The 19751-nt window shown below is 48.1% G+C and overlaps 1 protein-coding gene across 16 annotated transcripts in view; it reads right to left on the bottom strand.

Moving 5' to 3' along the window:
• The window catches only part of INPP4A (inositol polyphosphate-4-phosphatase type I A), a 130900-nt gene extending 111427 nt beyond the window's left edge, over positions 1-19473 (bottom strand). For 14 of the 16 annotated variants that reach the window (XM_045980623.1, XM_045980629.1, XM_045980632.1 and 11 more), the window contains exon 1: positions 19233-19473. The gene's annotated coding sequence lies outside the window, so the exon portion shown is untranslated. Of the gene's footprint in view, positions 1-218; positions 383-18596; positions 18713-19232 lie in introns of those variants that run through there. The other 2 variants (XM_045980618.1, XM_045980620.1) reach the window with 2 other exon arrangements.
• Between the last annotated feature and the right edge of the window lie 278 nt (positions 19474-19751).

The following is a 19751-nucleotide window of genomic DNA, read 5'->3' as shown; positions in this document are numbered from 1 at the left end:
TTCCTGTTTATTGCTTCTCTCCTTTGCATCCCCAAAGGTAGTTTCACAGCTATGCAAGGACTCCCAGCCCTCCCAAGTAAGTACAATATTGCCAGAGGCACTTATCTTCACACCCAGCACAAGTAACTCAGAGATTCCCAGGGCCAGGTTTGCTGATGTCTCACAGACTAGACCCTCCTGGCCTCGGGTGTCTGGAGCTATCACCAGGGCCCCCTTACCTTGAATAAACACAGCAAGAGACCCTGTCCCAGGCACGGGGCCCTGCAGTTGGGGTGGGGCCGGCAACCTCTGTCCTGCCAGGGCCAGCCCAGGAGAAGGGATGGGCAGGCAAGCGAGAGACAGGGTGGCTACCGTTTGTCCCTCTGACCCCTTCTCTTCATCTCTTCAGCCCTGGCACCGCACACCCCCACACTTGGTTTTCCTTCTTGAGGGTTGAGTCCCAATGTCGAAACGCACAGTGTGCAATAATTCCACTTCCTGCGCCGTCAGCAGCCTCCTCTCTGTGTGGAGGCGGCCCCATGATCTGGACAACTCTTCTGCCTTCCCTCTGCCCCCTTTCAGTTTCAGAGTCAGACCTGTGGGGCCCCAGGACCCTGCCACCCTGACTTGGGCCTGCACAAGATTCGAAGACCATTCCTTCCACCAGGCCAAGCAGCCCTCAGCCACAAAGGGCTCAGGGTGGAGCTTCCAAACCTCAAGAGTATTTTAGAGAAAATATGAACAAAAAGAAGAAGACTGTTCACTTCCTGAAAGCAGTCATCTGCTGGCCCAGCAGCTGCCTTCTGGGCCCCCTGACTTCTCTGTCCTTCTGCAATAGCTGGGTGTACCCAGCAGGGACTGTGCCCTGAGCTAGCTGACAGCTACAGGGCAGAGAGAAGACAGAGCTGTGTACAGACCGCGCCATGGCCACAAGAGCGAGCCACCCCAGCGCTCCTGGGCCATGGGCACTACACACAGCAGACCCCGGCAGCTCAGGTCCAACATCGGCCAGCCCTTGCCTCCTGCGACAGAGGCCGCACGGCTTGGATGTGTCCTGCGGGGTCTGGTAAGCAGCCTCAAAGACACGGATCTCTGGACCCCCTGGGGTTGGTTCGGTCCATCAAGTCCTGTTCTCTGGAGCATCTCCAGGGCCGGTGTGGCCACAGTCACCTGGTTTGTGCCTGAAACCTCCTACAGAAACCAATGCTAACAGGCAGGCTTGTTGGAGGAGCCCACTGCAACCCCTCCCAGGCCCTAGGACAGGGCCTCCTCTGCCTGAGCAATGTGGCCCCGAGACGGAACCCCACGTCTGCTCCACCATGCTAAACTACGCTGCCTCCCAGGTTTAGAAGCTGACAAGGACCATCCAACAGGACTCCAAGACGTATTTACAATGTCCATGTCCAGGCTGTTCCCTTCCCTCTCACACACATTGCCTGGTGGCGGGAGCAGCGGATATGCTGGGTGGGAAGGGCCAGAACCAGCCTCAGCCAGACCCCACCTCGCCTACAAGCCCGCTCTGCTCCATGAGCACTGCACACCCGGTCCTGGCTGTCAGAGACATCCCCCCAGAACCATCTGCAGCACCTGCAGTAGCCCTGCCCCATGGCGGGCCCTGCAAAGCTCCTTGGAGCCACTGTTCTTAAAGCGGGGGTCAAAGTGGCCTTGACACACTCATTCAGTGCTATGGGTTGGTTTAAAACATCTGTGTGTAAATAAAGGTAATATTTTAAAGAAGCGTATCTTCCAATAATAACATCTAACCATTAGCTGCCCTCTACAACTCAAAGAAAAAGTTACAATCCAGAAGAGAATGGCAGTCAACGGGAAGGAACTTCCAAATGTCACCTAACCCCACACTCTCCTTCCAGCCAGGACAGTCCTCAATCCATACCTCAGAGCAAGGCAGGGGAGTGGGGTGGGGGGCTCTTTAGGGCTAATTTATTAGTGCCCAGCCCAGGCTGGGAAGCGACTACCATGCTCAAGGGAGCGCTGGTTAAATAATCTACAGCACAGCCTGGCAAAACAGAGAATCTTCGCAACAAGTACCAAGATGCAGTAAGCGGAGAGCATGAGGGTGACGGCGGACGGGGAACGTGATACTGCGGGCATGAAAACAACTGTTAATGTGTACCTACATACCATCTGCTGGCATATACACAATATCTTGGGAAGAAAACACAAAAAGCCACGGCATTGGTGTCTCTAGGGAGGGAATCCGGGTGGCTGGGGTAGAGGCCGACTTTACCATATAGCGTGCTATAGCTTATAATTTTTGAACCAGGAACAGGTAGGCCTATTGTAAAACATAACATGTTATCAAATACATCCAATCCAGCTAAGTGCAAGCAAGTTTTGGGGACTTGCACCGAGTAACATTAGTGTACAGCCACTACTAACGAAGGTAGAGGCTTCAAAGGGGTGCTTCTCTGGGTTGGAGTCACTCCAGCAGGTGGGGAAGTTGGTAAGGCTGCGTGTGCTGCTGGCCAAAGTGTCCATCGCCTCACCCCTCCCACCGTCCCCTGCACACTTCCCCATGTCCCTCTTCTCCAGCCTTACTCTTCTTACTCTTCCATGTTTCTCTCCCTATGTCACCACGTCACACGGCGTAGTGACATTTATGCTTGCAGTTCTGGAGTCACAGACTCCTAAAGGAGGAGCATGTTTTAGCACAACCACAAGCCAAGCCCTTCCCCATCATCTCTCACTACCAATCACCCTCCCCAGCTGCTGGCAACAGGCTTGACTATTTTATGTCTGCACCGCACCCCATGTGTGGAGACCCCACCAGGCCAAGGGAAGAGCATGTGTCTGTGGCAGAAGGAGGGCCAGCTGAAGTGGTTTCACAGCAGGGAGAGGACCCTGAGATGATATTTATCTACAGAAACCGTATTTATGGGGTTCTTCACACTCCCAACACTTTCTTTTCCTCACAGCTAGTCTAGACTATTCTTCCCTGGTCCTGTTTCATTTCCATCATTTCACAGACATGTCTTCCCGATCAGCACGGTGGGCTCTGGGAGCCCTGCATCCGGCTTCATGGAGCGGCGGCGCCTAGGCCACTGAACGGGAATGAGGGTGTCCATCTTGGCCCACAAGCCCCACTGGAGCACAGGTATGGTTACAAAAATGATGATCATTTAAGAAAGGGTTCCCCAAACTCCTAAAATGACTCTGGAATTGCTTTTGTCATTTAAAACAGTGAGAGAAGCAAAAACAGACTAAAAAAGTTTTTTAGAAGTCTGAAAAGGCTCCTGTGTGAGATGAAGTTCCCAACTTGAAAAGGGCCTGACAGACCTGGAGCCCCTCAGTGAGCTGACTCTGCCTCTCCAGAGCCTCCCTCCTGAGCGTTCCCCCAGACCTCCGCACACGTCTCTTCTGAAACCCCCAGCTCCAGCTATCACCCCACGCTTGACACATAACTCTCCATGAAGTCCTGTGATGTCCCCAAGCCCCAAGGAGGAGACCACCCTTCCTGTGTACCCCATCCTACTGGGTTTCTTTTAGTTCCTGTGATACCACACTGACAATCCCGTGCCTACAGGTTCGTTCACATTTAGAGCAACAACCAAACAACAACCAAAGGTTGATCACATTTAGAGACAAAAAATCCAAGGGGACCAAGCCCTAAGAAGGTGTGGCACCTTCTTCCCAGAGCAGCAGAAATGCCGGCTCGATTCCAGCCAGCTGGCTGACAGGCCCTGTGTGCCCAGGACACGAATGCCAGGACACAGCAAGGATGCATCAGGGACCCAAGCAGCCAGGTTTGCTTGCACCCTGAGAACTGACTGGAGCCACGGTTGTCCCACAAGCTCCGGTCTCACTTCCCTCTCCTAACTGAGACTGAACCCCAACTTGACCTCTGGGAAATGGGCTGTCCTCCTAGGACAGACTGAGGCTTTTCTTGCACTTTCGACCATGAAATGGTAGCTTTGTCCATTCATTTACTCGAAAAGCACTGATTACACACCTATTTTGTACCAGGCACTGGGGGATACTCTGGAGATACAAAGAAAACTGAGCTACTGTTCCTGCCCTAAAGGACATTTATGTCCTATGACATCCCAGATCCGTTATGTTCACTGGGCATGTCCCCAGAGAACAATCTTCACAAATGTGAGTGCCACTGTGGGACACAATGACAACCCCCCCCCAACCCGCAATAAAACACAGTGAAGCAGAATTTAATATTTTAAATGATTTCCTCTGGATCCCTAAAGATTTATTGTCAAGGAGCTATACACCAAGAAGGAGAGGGTAGGGGGCTCCCAAACGGGGGTGCAGGTGAGCCAAGCACTTAGCCCCATGAATGCCAGCCCTTCAGGGAGCCTGTACTAGGTTAGCTTACTCTGATGCTGTTTTTCTTTTGGCGGCCTGGCACTCACCCCCAAATTACACTCCATTAGTGGAAATTGCACCCACCCTCTCTCAGATCACTCAACTTGGGGGCGTATGTGGTCGGCTGGAATCCTGAGTTCCCCAGCATCAGGGGCGAATGCCTGACCCAGATCCACTTAGCATCACTCCTTCCCCTGGGGCAGTCTAGACCTGTACTGCCCGTCTTGTCTCCCACTGGACAAAGCATTGCTTGAGCATTACACAATCCTGACCTAGGACTTCAGTATGTGTTCCATGAACTCTCCACTTCGGGTGTCTCTAGGCCTGTGGTGGTCGCCATCTTGAACTCCATTGCTGCCCTAATGCCTGCTATGTCTCTGGCAAGGGTTCCCAAGCCAGTGGCCACGTGAAGTATGCTGACAGCCACCTTCTACAGCCAGCAATGCTTTCAAGAACTTCTGCCTTATCTGTACTTTTCTCCCTGCACCAGACTCCCTCGAAGATGCTTTCCCCTTTAAGAGTGAGAGATGAAACATGGAAATCAGAACCACTTCCCTCCCGGCCAGGGCCTCACTTTCTGCATTCATATTGCAGACTGAGGGTGTCCCAACAATCTTTGTTTCCCCTGAAAAAGCACAGCATCTAATTCACTGGGGCCAGACACCCACATCAGCACCTGTGGAATAGGAAGGCAAGTTCCATGTAACACATGGACCAGAACACCCATGGAGGGAGAAGAAGAGTTCTACAAAGTTTGATGGACACTTCCTGAAGTAAAACACTTCACTCTCGAAGATGAAACGTAAAACCCGTGTTCATACTGAGAAAGAACTGGCTAGCAAAAGAATCTGGAAGAGAAGCACGAGCTCAGGCAGCCATGATTCCTGCTGGGATATGAGTGAAGATGCCATGCTCATGCCTTGCCTACAGGTGCCACTCCTGGGGTAGGGAAGATGAAAAAGGCCCATCTGATAATCCTTGCCTTTTTAAAACGTGGGGTTTAGAAAAATTACTACAGATTAGCCAATTTCCATCAGTAGTTTTGGAAACACAAAAAGTAATTTCCCTATTTCATAGGCATGAATTCAAAGAGTGTTCCTCTGTAAAGATTCCTGAATACATGCATGTCTACACCCCTAAGTCCCAGGAATTCTGGTCAGACCGAAAGCAAAGCATGGCTCCTCAGGGGAGCTCAACTTCCTGTAGCTACTGCCCTGCTAGGGATGTGTGTGTTTTTGAGTGTGTGTGTACACAAAATATGTGCAAGTACATGCATGAACAGTGAGTGTGAGCACATGAGTGGTGTGTGAGTACTCACAATGGGTGTGTGTGTCAAGCACATGCACTGGACTGGGATGGAAGGAAAGGTAAAGTCGACCAGCCTTACCCAGGTGTGCAGGAGACAAATGCTTAGCCCCAGACGCTGGGAGGCCTCTCCTACCCATGCCTATTCCTTGACATCTGACCTTTGGAGAGGCCCTCTTTGGAGTTTAGGAATTGCCAATACATATATCCTTCTTAAAATCCAAATGCCTCAAAAAGAAAGAAACATTCAGTTTCACTAACATCTAGAATAAATTGGCTACTACATCCCCTTCACCCAAAAGAGCAGACACTTGGGATCACTCTTCTGAAAGGAAAAGCAGGATAAGGAAAGAAAGAGGCAGGACCCGGGGGGCCTGGGTGGTTCAGTAGGTTAAAGCCTCTGCCTTCGGCTCCGGTCATGATCCCAGGGTCTTGGGATTGAGCCCCACATTGGGCTCTCTGTTCAGCAGGGAGCCTGCTTCCTCCTCTCTCTGTGTGCCTCTCTCCCTACTTGTGATCTGTCTGTCCAATAAATAAATAAAATCTTAAAAAAGAAAAAAAAGAAAGAAAGAGGCAGGACCCAGGTGCCATCCCCAGTTCAGCTAGTGAGGCTGGCCCTCCCCACACCTGGGGAGGGGACATGTTCATGGGAGATTCAGGGCGGGGAAGGATGAGCCAGCCCTGGAAACTATGGCAGGGAAAAGCTTGCCTGCCTCCTCTTGGCCCCCGTACTCTAGGGCCTCTTCCCACTCAGGGCATCTTGTCCAGAGGCCCTTGCCTGATCTCACATGCTGCCTGAAATCCCCCCACCCAGGGGGCCTTCCCTCTAGACACACCGATGGGTTCAGAGGCACCAGAGGGACTATTGGTGGGAAGCAGCTCTGGGCCATAACCCTTGGTACTGGCCCTGAGAATTTGTCTGCCATTTCTGTTTTTTCAAATGAGGAAATGAAGGAACAAAGGGATCAAGTGACCTCTTTCGGGTTCTTGTATGAAAGCAATGTGGAAGTGAGAAGGGTCTCAAGCTCTCAACTTTTTAGTTAGCTATCCGTGCCTACAGCCTCCCCAGAGGTTTCCCCAAAATTCTGCCAACATCTTCCCAATAAGCATAAAAACTCACTTTCCCAAAAAGACAACTTGCAGGAAAGACACAGGGAGTTGCCTCCAATGTGTATCCTTCGTGCCCTCCTTCGTCATGGGCCCAGGACCCTGACGTTTAGTTGGCAAGGGGCTGTCCACCTCCCTTGCAGCTAGCTGTGGCCAAGGGTTTGGTACTTGCCAACAAGATGTACAGACCCATTTGATGAGTTCTCAGAAAGTCTGCCTTCCTCCCGCCTGGTCTCTGGAAGGTCTGTGAGCTGGCCTTACCCCTAGCTGCTACCCTAGACAGGAGGGGTGGGGCCTCATGCAGGGAAGGCAGAGCACAAACTATGACTGCAAGAAATCCTGCCTGTCCTGACGAAGCCTCTTTTCCTTCACAGTGTTTCCTGTTCTATACAGCCAAATGTTAACCCTAACCATTTTATCATGCCCCGCTCATATCCAATGGTGGAAAATGCCCCCATCCTGGAATGTGGACAGCTGGGGAGAAAGATTCCCTTTTTCCAGAAGGAGTCAGGAATGCTTTAAATAAAGCATTCTCCCATCCAAGTACTAACCAGGCCCGACCCTGCTTAGCTTCCGAGATCAGACGAGATCGGGCGCGTTCAGGGTGGTATGGCCGTAGACTAAATAAAGCATTCTCAATTTACCCCAAGCTCCACGCCAGAGTGAGAACATTCTCATTAGACCTTATAAGCATCATAAGATTCATTTTGTTGTAGGGTTATTTCATAAAACAGTTTCTCCCCCACATAATCAACATTTATAATCCTTTAAAAAAAGGGGGGGGCAACCAATCCTATTTCTAGGCCTGAGTAGCAAGCTCAAAAAGTTTTAATAGACTGAATTCCTGTTTACTGCCCCAACCATTTAATGGCTTGGTTTGCATATTTAGTGCAGGTTATGAGGCAAAAGAGCCCTGTTTTTATTCATTACAGTTAGTCCATTAAATGCGGTTCATGGTCTAAGCCACCGGCTGCTTGGAGCCATGATAAAGATGGGTACAATCCTTAACAGTTTACAAAGCAGCCAACCTGTGGGTCTGTGATGCTGGTCAGGCCCTGGGATTCCCTGTTCCCAGGAATGACACGGCAATCACCACCCTAGGATCTAGTATCTCATCTCATCCTGTTAGGAGTGAGTCTGTTCCATGACGGTCTAGGAAGGGGCTGAAGCTGCACTGGCTGCTGTGATGAGGGCAGACCTGAACAGCGGACAGGGTGGTCTGGCCTGATGCTTCTTAACCACCGGCTCGGTGTAACAGTGGCACTCCCATCACAAAGGCACCCTTCTCTCTGAGTCAGTCCACCAACCTGCAAGAGGCTTCTCCCTGCTCCACAAACTGTCTGCGGGCTTTTCACCTCTCTTTGATCCACAAGGTTAACTCTTAAGCTTGGTAGAGATATCTGACTAATTAAGGAATGATGAAATAATTGAGTTGACTCAAAATGCAAACATCTTTCTCCCTCCAGTAAAGTTCTTCAAAATACCATACAGTTCAAAGGCACCTACAATGGCCAAAGGTATCTTAGGCCATTGCTGGTACATTGCCAACTCTGTGCAAGATTCTGCACTATCCAGTAAGACAAGTTACTGTTCTCATAGGCTCTGCAGTGTTCCCAGGAGAAAGACACATGAATGAAGACTGTGACAGCCGTTAGCAAAGGAAATATCCCTGAAATGTGCTCAGGGCTCTTCTTGGAGGGACAGCATTCATACAGTTGTATTCATCTGAAACTCTGTCTTCAATCCTTTCTCATCACTTTATGCTTTAACTAATAACTTTAAATCCACACACCTTTTAAAATGTCAGGAATGGATAAAAGGAAATAAAATAAGCCAAAAATAGAGTAAAAGGAGGGAGAGAAAGGGAGATGGAGAAGTCAGGGAAGGATACGGAACTGCCAGAAAGGGACAAGCCGGATCTGAACAGCTGTGCATAAATTATTGGGGAAATCATCATGAAGTAGAGTGGCCTCCATCCGTCCATGAAAACTGGTAAGGATTCGGATGTCAACATGCAACCAAGAGCTATACTGGGGGAATATATGCAAAGGGCCTCAGAAGCGGGGTGTGGGAAAGCGTGCAGGGTGGAAGAGCCAGAGAAAGGCACCAGGCATCTAGGTGGACCAGGAGGAGTCTGGGCTGCATGATACACAAACAGCTTTGCCCTCCACCGACATATCCGGTGCTCGGCAGGGTCCCTGACACTAAGTATGTGTATTCTAGGAAGCTGCTGCTGAATCACTGCAGAAGCAAGCCAGAAAGTGAAAAGAGGAGAGGCAGGAGCCTGATTTCCAAGGCCACTTCCCCTAAATACTGTGAATGTATGTGGGTGTCACCCAATGCTAACTTTACCCATGCAGCCCTCAGGCACCATCAACAACTCTGCTTCAGAGTTGGCTCAGGGGCCAAGGGAGAAAGAAATGAGGGACTCACCTTTACCAGATGAAGGAGAGAAGAGGTCGGTTTCCGGCACGGTTTTTACCAAGTCACTTGGCAGATTAGGGGCAAAATCCAAATACAGGCTTCTCTTCTGCCCTGGGTGGACACAGTCTACCAGCAGACTGTTTCCCTAAGGCCAATCCACTCACCCGTGACTCTCTCCTCTTCAGAACCAGAAGAGTAACAATGTTTGGAAGATTCTGGGGTATCCTGACATGTCTTGGCACACAGTCCCATCTTAATTGGGCTCTCCTATTGCATTTAATCAGCCATTAGATTATCACCCAGTTATGTAATGTGATCACTTTGTTTAACATTTGTATAGGCAGAACACAGCCAAAGCAAGAAGGTGAAAATACTTAACATCCATTTCACACAATCCAAGTTTTTATGTGCTTTACAACAACAAAAAAGTATCAGTAGAAGGCTTAGCTGAGTCCGTGACCACTCACAAAACTTTAGGAGGCCCCTCCCACTTCCCTGTTTCCCCTCTGCCCACATCCTTCTCTGACCTTTGCTGGCAGTCCCCTTGCAAAACCTTCTTCTTCTGCAACATTTCCCCTCAGAGCTACCCTGGGCAGTAGTCAGAGATGGATGTACTCTAGGCTTTTGGATACATTTCTATATGGCTGTTATGCTTTTAATGGAGGGAAACAGAAAATGCATCAGTGCTAAAGAATGTTTTACATACTCTGGGGCACCTGGGTGGCTCAGTCGTTAAGGGTCTGCCTTTGGCTCAGGTCATGATCCCAGGGTCCTGGGATCAAGCCCCGCATTGGGAGCTTTGGGAGGCCTGCTTCTTCTCCCTCTGCCTGCTGCTCCCCCTACTTGTGCGTGTGCTCTCTCTCTCTTTCAAACAAATAAACAAAATCTTTAAAAAAAAATGTTTTACATACTCATTAGCGTAGTGATTAATGTAAATTTATGAATATACAGTGTGTTAAACTTCAAAAAGTTTCCTGCAACCTATGATAATGGAAAAGGCTTCTTATGTTTTTACCTGCCTCCTTTATTATTAAAGTTCTAAATAGTATCTGGGGTTGGCTGGGTTGGGGGGGGGAGCACTAAAAAATAATAGGAGGCTCTTTTCTGCTATAGTTCAAGAATTCTAATAGAGTGGTATGGCAATGACTATGGGGCAGTGAACTTTCCCCGAAAGGAAAGTTCTAGATGACTACTACATCACAAACTTTAAAAGTACTGCAGTAATGTTGCTTGGTAACAGATAGTGATGGTACTTATCATGGTTAGAACTGAATAATGCAGAGAATTGCTGAATCATTATGTTGTACACCTGAAGCTAATATAACACTTACGTTCATTATATTTCAATTTAAAAATTCTTATACCTTTAAAAAGTATTTCCAATAACATATAGGCAAGCAGAGTGGCTTAACAATGTGCAAGCCTGGAAAATAGCTAAGATATCTCATCCTAGAGAATTTTCAAACATTAAAAATCCCATTTTTCTTTCACAGAGAAACATTCTAAAGCATGGACATGACTTGAAGGATATTGACAAAACAAACCATAGTTTTTAAAATATGGGCAAAAAATGGGAAAAACAGGCTTATACACCCCATAAAATTGAGAGGAAAGATACCGAGACTCCTGCAAAATAGTAACTTCCCAACTACTGGCCCAGAGCACTGCAATGCACAAATCTGTTTACATTATTTAATTCACACAATCCCCTGTGGGCCAGGCACTTTCCCCATTTCCCCAGATGAGAATGCTGATTTAGCAATTTATCTCGTCCCCCTCAAAACCAGACACAGACACCCCAAAGAGATTACTGCCTTCGCTTCGTGACACAAACCAGACTAGCACCTGCATTAATGCACAACACATGCATCCCAAAGGCAACCGAGGTAACTTGGAAGCTGTTACTACTGTTAAGTCACAGAAGATCGCAGAGGGAATCTCAGGTCGCCATGGCTCTGATGGGACCAGCCTCAAAACAAGGTGGATCTGGATACCCGCCTTTTTACTCATCTCATTCTCTCACTGAGTCGCTTGACTCACTTGACTCACGGAGTTGCTCAGGGTAGTCCAGCTAAGGATCCTCAACATTGTCAGGAGGCTCCAACCCAGGTGGTCAAACACCACAGACAATAAACCAGAGCAAGACCACAACACACAACATCTACATCCCTTGTGCTGCTGTCTCCCTGGGCTCCGGCTCCATTCCCACTGGCCCACCCTGCTGAAAGCCCCCTTAACACTTTAGATCAGCAGTTCTCCATCTGTGGGAAGTCACAGACCTCTAAGATTCGGTTGAAGGCCAGAGGCCCTCTCCCCAGGAAAAGACACAATGTGTGTGTGTGTGCGTGTGTACACACACACACATACACATGCGTGGCCAGGGTAGCCCCCTGCTCTCTGTGCTCCGCTGTCATATTTGACATATTTTTGCCAAAACTGACAGTAGGAAACACTGACATTGTAACAATACCCAAACACATACCACATGCAAATAACTACATGTTTTTACCAAAAATGCCTACCCTTCCTATAAGACATGTAGTTGCATATTTTCTATTTTATTTTAAAAAAAGGCTTAAATTCTGGCTACAATCTCAAATTGATTTCACAAACCACTGCTGTTTGAAAAACACCTTTCTGGACCTTTCCCACCCTGCCTCCTCCTCAGCTTCTCTTCCGTCCTCAAAAATTAGTACCAATATAGTACAGCAGGTGATGAGATTTCATGGATTAAGCTGAACTTTGAAAAGTCAAGAAAATCTAGAAATACCTTGCAAAGCCTTGGAAAGTCAAGAAAATCTAGAACTATCTCAGCTTACCAGTTTCTGGAAAAATCTGGAACAGCAGGCTATTTTGAGCTCACAAATTACACCAGACCTGTACTTGCAAAAGGGATCAACAAAGCAGGTCACACTGGGCAGAGGCATTGGAAGTGCTCCCTTAGGCTGTCTCCAGTTGGAGATTCTCCAATTGGGAATACCAACTTCTTAAGCATTCCCAAGTCCCTACTAACTGTACTGCTCTCTCTCTCTCTTTCTTTTTTTTTTTTTTTTTTCTGAGTAAGGAGTGGCAGAGTAAGCAAGCAAACCCTACACATCAGAGCCTGCTTCCAGAATGGCTCTGAAAAGTGAGTCATAAGGACCAGCCCAGATCCTCAGCAGCTGGCCCAGAGGACTCCCATCCCTGCTAGGCCAGAGATAGAACCTGGGGCTGGGAGGTTGTCATCTTGCTTCCTTTAGTCCTAAAGGGAGGATGTGGGCCACTCTCAAGGGAGCTGGAGTGGCTGCAGGCATGGAGACTGGGAAACAGCGGGGCCAGTTAACTGGGGCACAGGCTGGGGGGATGGGGCATGGAAAGCAAAGACACCCACAGGCTCCTCCATTTACACCAGGGGCTGACCTGGTGTAACACTCACCCTCCCTTCTTCCTACTCTGGGAACAGTCCTGTCTGGATTCAGGAAAAGCCAGCCCCACCTCCAGCTGCAGGTGGTCTTGGTTAGACTGAGGCAAGTCTCGGACTTGACCTTGCATCGCATCACCTGGAGGGCTTGCTAAAACACGGTGCGAGGCCCCCTTCCAGAGTTTCTAATTCAGTAGACTGGGGTAGTCCTGCACTTCTAATAAGTCTCGGGGGATGCTGATGCCACTGGTCTGGGGCCCAGACATGGAGGAACACACCTAAGCCAATGAGCACACAGCATTCTCAAGACCTCCTGACCTGGATCCTGGGGAGGCCATGTGGTCCTCACTGCTCCCACAGACCAGAGGGAGGGCTGGTAGACTGTGGCTAGGGACTGACTGGTGTCAAGAGCAGGGAAACACACAGTCCAGCTGATCATAAGGACCATCTCATCATCTTGAGGAGGCTGACACTGGGATGATACTAGCAGTGATGACTAGAGAGAAAAATCTAGGTCCTTGATGAAACTGCAAAGCTGCTGACAGAGAAGAACTCCAGTTCTATGAGATAGTAAATGACCTTATTGTTTGCTTGGCAGGCAAAAGCACCCCAACAGACACACCCCACAATCCAGGGAGACTCCTGAACCAGGCATCCCTATTACATAAAAGGACCCTGTTCTCCAGAAACATATACTTGCCTAAATGCATTTCCTTCACACTTCCAGAATTTGTACACCTAGGTCATCCTTCTTGAAAATTCTAAATAGTGGGTTAGAGAATGAACCATCTGAAATGCAGGCAACACAGGACAAGGAAAGGAGTTCAACATCCTGGAGTGAATGAATTTTATCAGACAGCAGCTGATACCAGCTGTACAAGAGCTACAGTAGGGGTGTGGGGAACAGGAAGAGAGTCAGAGGATGTCAGGAGAGCTCAGAATTCCACCTAGTAAGCGCAACAGGAAGGGCACTACATAAACTCTAGGCCAGGAGAATTACCAGATGTCTGAGGGAAAGACTCTGACAGCATCCCAGGAAGGGAGCTGCGAGGAGCTGAATGCTTTCCTCCTCAAGAGCTCCCTTCCCAGAGGAAGCCCCTCTGTCTTCCTGACCCCATTCCAGAAAATGGACATGCCTTCATCACCATAGACCCTCCCCAGGTGGACCTTTCTTGCATCCGAGGCCTTCACTGGGTGAACCTTAGGATTCCACCTTGAAAGGGCTGCAGCATCTCACCTGCCCCAGGTTAAGGACTGTGAGCCAACACTAGGGGCTGGCTGGCAGGAACATGATAAAGGATGTGTGCAGACACCATATTGAAGAGACAAGCACACAGCACCCAGGGGCCCTGATTCTCCATTTCCCAGTCAGCTTATGATGAAAAGGATGGTGAAACTTGAAGAGAAAACGCTGCTCTCGTTCCAAGTTCCATATTGCCTGCTCGTGCTGGGCACTGGAACTCATACTCAAGAGTCACGTCCCTGAGCTAGCAGGAATGAGGTGCCATTCCAAGCACCTGATGTGTATTAACTCATGTAAGCCCTCCCCCACCCAACGAGCCTCTGGGGTTGCAGAGGAGCAAACCGAGACACAGAAAGACTGAGCTACTTGCCCAAGGTCACATAGCTGCTAGAAGCTCTCAAGGACTTTGACTCCAGAGTCCACAACAGTTCAAGAAATAAAATAAATGGTTTTGAAAGACATGTAGGTTCAAAGACCCTTACTTTCAGACCAAAACACTAGAAATAGGATTGATATTGGGGGCTCCAGGTAATTAATGCCCATCCCTACACTGATATGATAAAATGTTTATTTATTTTTATTTTTTTAAAGATTTTTTTTTTATTTTGACAGAGAGAGATCACAAGTAGGCAGAGAGGCAGTCAGAGAGAGAGAGAGGGAAGCAGGCTCCCTGCCGAGCAGAGAGCCCGATGTGGGACTCGATCCCAGGACCCTGAGATCATGACCTGAGCCGAAGGCAGCGGATTAAACCACTGAGCCACCCAGGCGCCCGATAAAATGTTTATTTTTAAGTACTGTGCAGGAAGCTATGTGATTTAATGGAAGGTACTAGATTCAGACAGCCCTGGGTTTGAATCCTAGTTCAAGACTTTCTAACCACTCTTAGGTAGATACCTTAGCCACCCCTCACCCAGCTTCCTCCTCAATACCACAGCTCATCTTCTCATAAGACCTTGCAGGGGATGCATATAAACAATTGGCCCAGGGTCTGGGATGTACAGGATGCTCAGAAAACAGTAGTTTTCTTCTCCTCTAGAATGAAAAATGCATCATGCTTAAAGCAGACGTCTAAGGCTGCCAAGAATAAAGTCTAAAGTTATAGTAACTTCCACAATGCAGTAATATAAAGGAAAACTTAATGAGAAAAAATGCGCAAAGGAAATGTACAGGTAATTCACACAAGCAAAAGTAGAAATGAGCACAAAAAGGTTTTCAATATTTTTGGTAATTTGGGAGATGTAATTAAAATAATAATGCCTTCTTTATCCATTAGATTGGCAAAAATTGACAAGATTTATACTCCTCAGTGTTGGCAGAGTTAAAAAGAAACAGGCAGTTTCACATCCTAATGGAAGGAGTACAAAGTCAAAGCCTCTTATAAGTGGGGGCAATCTGGCAGAGCTATCCATTTAAAATTACTCTTTGACCCAGAAACTCTACTTCTAGGGATCTAGAAGACTGCGATATTTGTGAGTATTAACAATAAGTTGATTCACAGATTCTCCACTATTTTTAGAGTAGGAAATTGGAAATAACTGAAATATCCATTGATAAAGGACAGTTAAATAAATTATGATAAACCCATAGTCTGGAATACAGACCAAAAACAAAACAAAACAAAACAAAGGCCTTTTCATGTCAGTACATACAGATCTCCAGAATACAGCATTAAATTTAAAATGCAAACCAGAGAAAATTTTGTGGACTGTGTGAATGAGTGTGCATGTCCCTAAAAAGGCCTAGAAGCAGCAACACCTCAGTAGCAATGAGCACATAGCATCCCAACCTTAGTTTTTTAAATACCATTCTCTATGACAAGGAACAAAGACTCTTTGGAGAAATGGCAAAATGCAGGACTGGAAAGTACAAGCCAAGTGTTGAAGGTTTTGTGCCACGGAGTAAAGAAGTCCTCCAAGAATGATGAGGATGTGTCAAAAGGACACAAGGGTCTCCTGCAGGCCAAGTCTGGGACAATTTTAGCAATAAAATGAACAACAAGAGTAAGAGACTATTATCTATTGCGTAAATCAGGAATTCGTGAATGCAGTGGTGTAAATGGAAGAATAAACACGGGAGAAAGAAATTCTCTTCTTTTCAGTACAATTCCAGTTGGTAGGTATAGAAAGAAATATTGAATTGGAAAATCACCATCTGTCAGCCAGCATAATAACTGGTTCAGGTAAGATTCACCAACGGATTCTAAAATTAGACAAAGTATGGGGAGTAACAGTGTATTTACAGAGTCTGGAGTTAATCTTACTAAAAGATACATATTAGTTACAAAGGGAAAATGGTAACTTCTCTGTAAGGGAACCTGGAAGGCACCACCTTACTCAAGTGATCAAAGTTAACCTGACCAGTGACTGAGACTGATCAACAGCATATGCCTCGTCCTGTTGGGGCATGCTGAGATGGCTGCAGGATCACCCCGGTGCTACTCTTGCCAAAAGTGGGTAATCTTAATCTAATCAGGAGGAAACTGCAGGCAAACCCAAACTGGGAGACATCATCCAAAAAAAAAAAACAACAAACAAACAAAGTGGCAAAAATGTCAATGTCATGAAACACAAAGACTCAGTAACTATTCCAGATGAAAGGATAATAAGGAGGACAATCTGACACAATGTATAATATTGGATTTTCTTTTGCTCCAAAGGACATTACGGGAGCTACTGGCAAAATCTGGAAAAGACTTATATATTAAATAAGAGTGTTGTATCAACGTTCGATTTCCTGATTTTTAATAACTATACTGTTGTTATGTAAGAGAATGTCCTTGTTTTTAAGATACACACAATAAAGTACTTAGAGGTAAAAGGAAATCGTGTCTCTAGGTTACCACTAAACAGTTCAGAAAAAAGTAATGACACATGAACAAATACGAGAGAAGGATAACGCAAATTACAATTTGGAGAATGTGGGTAAAGGACAGCCAGAAATTCTCTGGATTATTCTTGCAACTTTTCAGTAAAATCGAAATAATATTTTTTAACAACTTAAAAAGAGCAAGGTGTGCATATGTACAGAAATATGGGTAAATTCCTGGGGATTTCGTTCATGATGGCATTCTGCTTTTAAGCAAAATGGTGTTAATACTGGTCTCCCCAGAATACGCTCTCCTCACAGAGTTTCTCTTCAAGAAAGCCAGAAAAATATGTTTTGAAGGATCTCTCAAGACCAGCTCATTAATCAGGTTCTACAAAAGAAGCAACCACATAATCAAGCCTTCTTCCCTGCAGACCTGGCACTCTTTTTTTCCTCAGTGAAAGCCAAAGCATCCTGACACCATGAGTAGCTAATGATGCTGAGAACTTTGCTGGAATATGTAATCCATAAAGGAGTTTTTCATGAGAAACAGGTACCAACCTTGGTCCAAAATCTGCCCACCCCTCTGTCTTACTGGATTCTTGAGATGCTGCAGGTCGGGGGGGTCACCGGTCAGTTGGTCCCCTGTGCCTTTCTGTTCCATTCCTCGGGAGCATTCACAGATCTGCTGGCTGAGCAGAATGTTCCAAGGTAGGCCGCTGGCTAAAAGGACTTGCAGGGTCAGTGGTCCTCTCAGTCGTATACACCCCAACTCTCTGGTGTTTAACAGCTCACAACAAGCTCTTGTGTATATTATTTTACTTCATCCTTTCTTTACAGCAAGTTTAAAAAAAAAATCCTAATACTCAGTTTAACAGAATACAAGAAAATATCCCGTTTCCCAAACAATGTAATGAACTATACTGTCTCCCCTTGACTTCAAATCTAAAGCAGATAAACACTCAGATAGCGTAAGCCTCATGAAAAACCGAGAAGTGAAGCAGCCACTAGACTCAGCAGAGCAAATTCTATTGCTGAGCCCAGGAGAACTACAGCCCCACTTTCCCTCTGCAACCGGCTAGCTTCCTTTCTTTTAAGTCCTGTCTTCAGGGCACACTCTGCCAGGAACTTTGGCTGGTTGTTACAGAGGTGTGTTTACAAGACACCACAGGGAATAAGGCCTTGTTGGGTTTCCATTCACAAGCAACAACCACCCCTGAGACAGCATCATGGTCTTCCGACAGCAACCCTCCAACAGAGCAACCACACCAGCCTCCCGGCATTGGCACCATCATTCATCTTTCCTCAGAGAAATCAAGGAATCGAACCTTCCAGGAGTAAACATGTTAACAAAAATTCCCCCAAACAAAGGCCCTAGCCTAGATCCAGAATCAAAATTTCTCTTAAAGAAAGGCCATTTCAACCAAAGAAAAACTAAGTTTAATTCTAGGACGACCTATTCTATATGCATTTACCAACGCCAACAGCACCTACATCCCAAAACAAATGGCAAAGCAGGTTCTGTTCTCACCTTTTAGAGTTGAGAACATTGAGAACCAGCGTTGGCAAGTGGCAGATCCAGGATTCACACCCAAGTCAGCCTGTTCAGGCCCCAATCCCACTGGCTTGCCCACAGTCCACCCAATCCACTGTGAACCAAGATGAATCAGGCAGAATTTCACTGCAACATTCCAGCTGTCACCCCACCCCCTATTCCCTAGATTTAGATTCCCCTAGGTCATTCTACTCTTAAGCAGCCTCCCAACTGAACACTTTCAGTTGGCAAAGCAAAAAACAAGAAAAGGGGCTTTACAATTGTTTATACTTCCTTTTCGGCCAGTGGAGTATTTTCATGATCTGTCATTATGGATGAACTCGGGGCAGGAGAAACACAACATTATGTAATGTCAGAGGGCAGGCGACAAGGGGGGTGGGGTGGGGGGAGGGAAAGCAAGCCCATCCCGGATCCCTTCGCCCACAAAGACATAAATTTACCTTTGACATTTTGAGTGTTTCAATCTTCTATGGCCTACACATTCATGACTGGGTTTTGAAGAGATGGTCACAGATCCCTGCAAATTTCTCAGGCCTCAATTAACTGACCAGCACAACTAGAAAGAAATAATATACAAAAAGCCAAGATGCCAGATATGTCGGGGGGCTATGGCCCGGCAGAAAAGGGAAGAGTTGAGAGGATGGAGACCAGAGGTCCTACACTGAGATACATGCTTATTTTTACCCGGTTATGTTTACACCCGAGACACAGCGAGGCCTTCAGCGTCTGGAGTCACTAGATCCAAGCAAGAGCCAAGATGTGGCCTCGGGGTCGACGCGTCCTGCATCCTGGCCCCATCGCCCGCTCCAGCTCCGCACTCCCCTCAGCGCGAGATGGCTCGGGTCTCCTACTGGCTTAGGGGTCGGCCTGGCTCGGATTGTTCTCCAAAGACGCAACCGCCCGCGAACCGCTAGGCTGTAGGATTTCCATGACAACCGCGGGCGCCGTCTCCTTCAGGCGCACCCGGTACCGAGATGCGCGCCGCGCCGCGCCCCGCCCCACCCCGCCGGGTGCATCCTTGCGCCCCGCTCCTCGCCGGCGCCGCGTCGCCCCCGCGCCCAGCTTGGCCCACCTACCTGGCGCGCCCCGGCCCGCAGCGCCCGCGCCCTGCTGCCCCGCCGTCCTAGGTCCCGCCGGGCAGCGCGCCCGAGCCCCGCAGCAGCAGCGCCGCCGCTTGGTCACCAAGTCACGGGCCTTGGCCAGGCTCTACGTGCTGGTTCTCCTGCGACGGCCGGCCGCGAACCTACCGCCCGCGCAGCAATCCGAACTCCGCGGCCGCTACCGCCGCCGCCGCCGCTGCTCTGGAGGTCGCGCTCAGCCCCGCCCCGGCCCCGCCCCTTCTCTGCGCATGCTCACTCAGCGAGCCCGAGCCGGGCCGCCCCACCCCTCCGGGTCCGCCTCCCTGGCGGCGGAGCAGGGCTGCTGAGACTCCCGCGCCGGCTTCTACTCCTAGGTTACTGCAAGACCTCGCTCTGATCCTCTACTGAGTGTCCTGCAAGGAGTTCTTGAACATCTGGACTTAATCGGACGATGGCATTTTCGCCCTCACATATACTGAGTCTTGTGAGGCTCGAACGTATCCCCTAAGAAGGTTC

The sequence above is a fragment of the Meles meles genome, chromosome 16, assembly GCF_922984935.1.
Source record: "Meles meles chromosome 16, mMelMel3.1 paternal haplotype, whole genome shotgun sequence".
Taxonomy (NCBI): domain Eukaryota; kingdom Metazoa; phylum Chordata; class Mammalia; order Carnivora; family Mustelidae; genus Meles; species Meles meles.
This window is presented reverse-complemented; position numbering and strand designations above follow the sequence as displayed.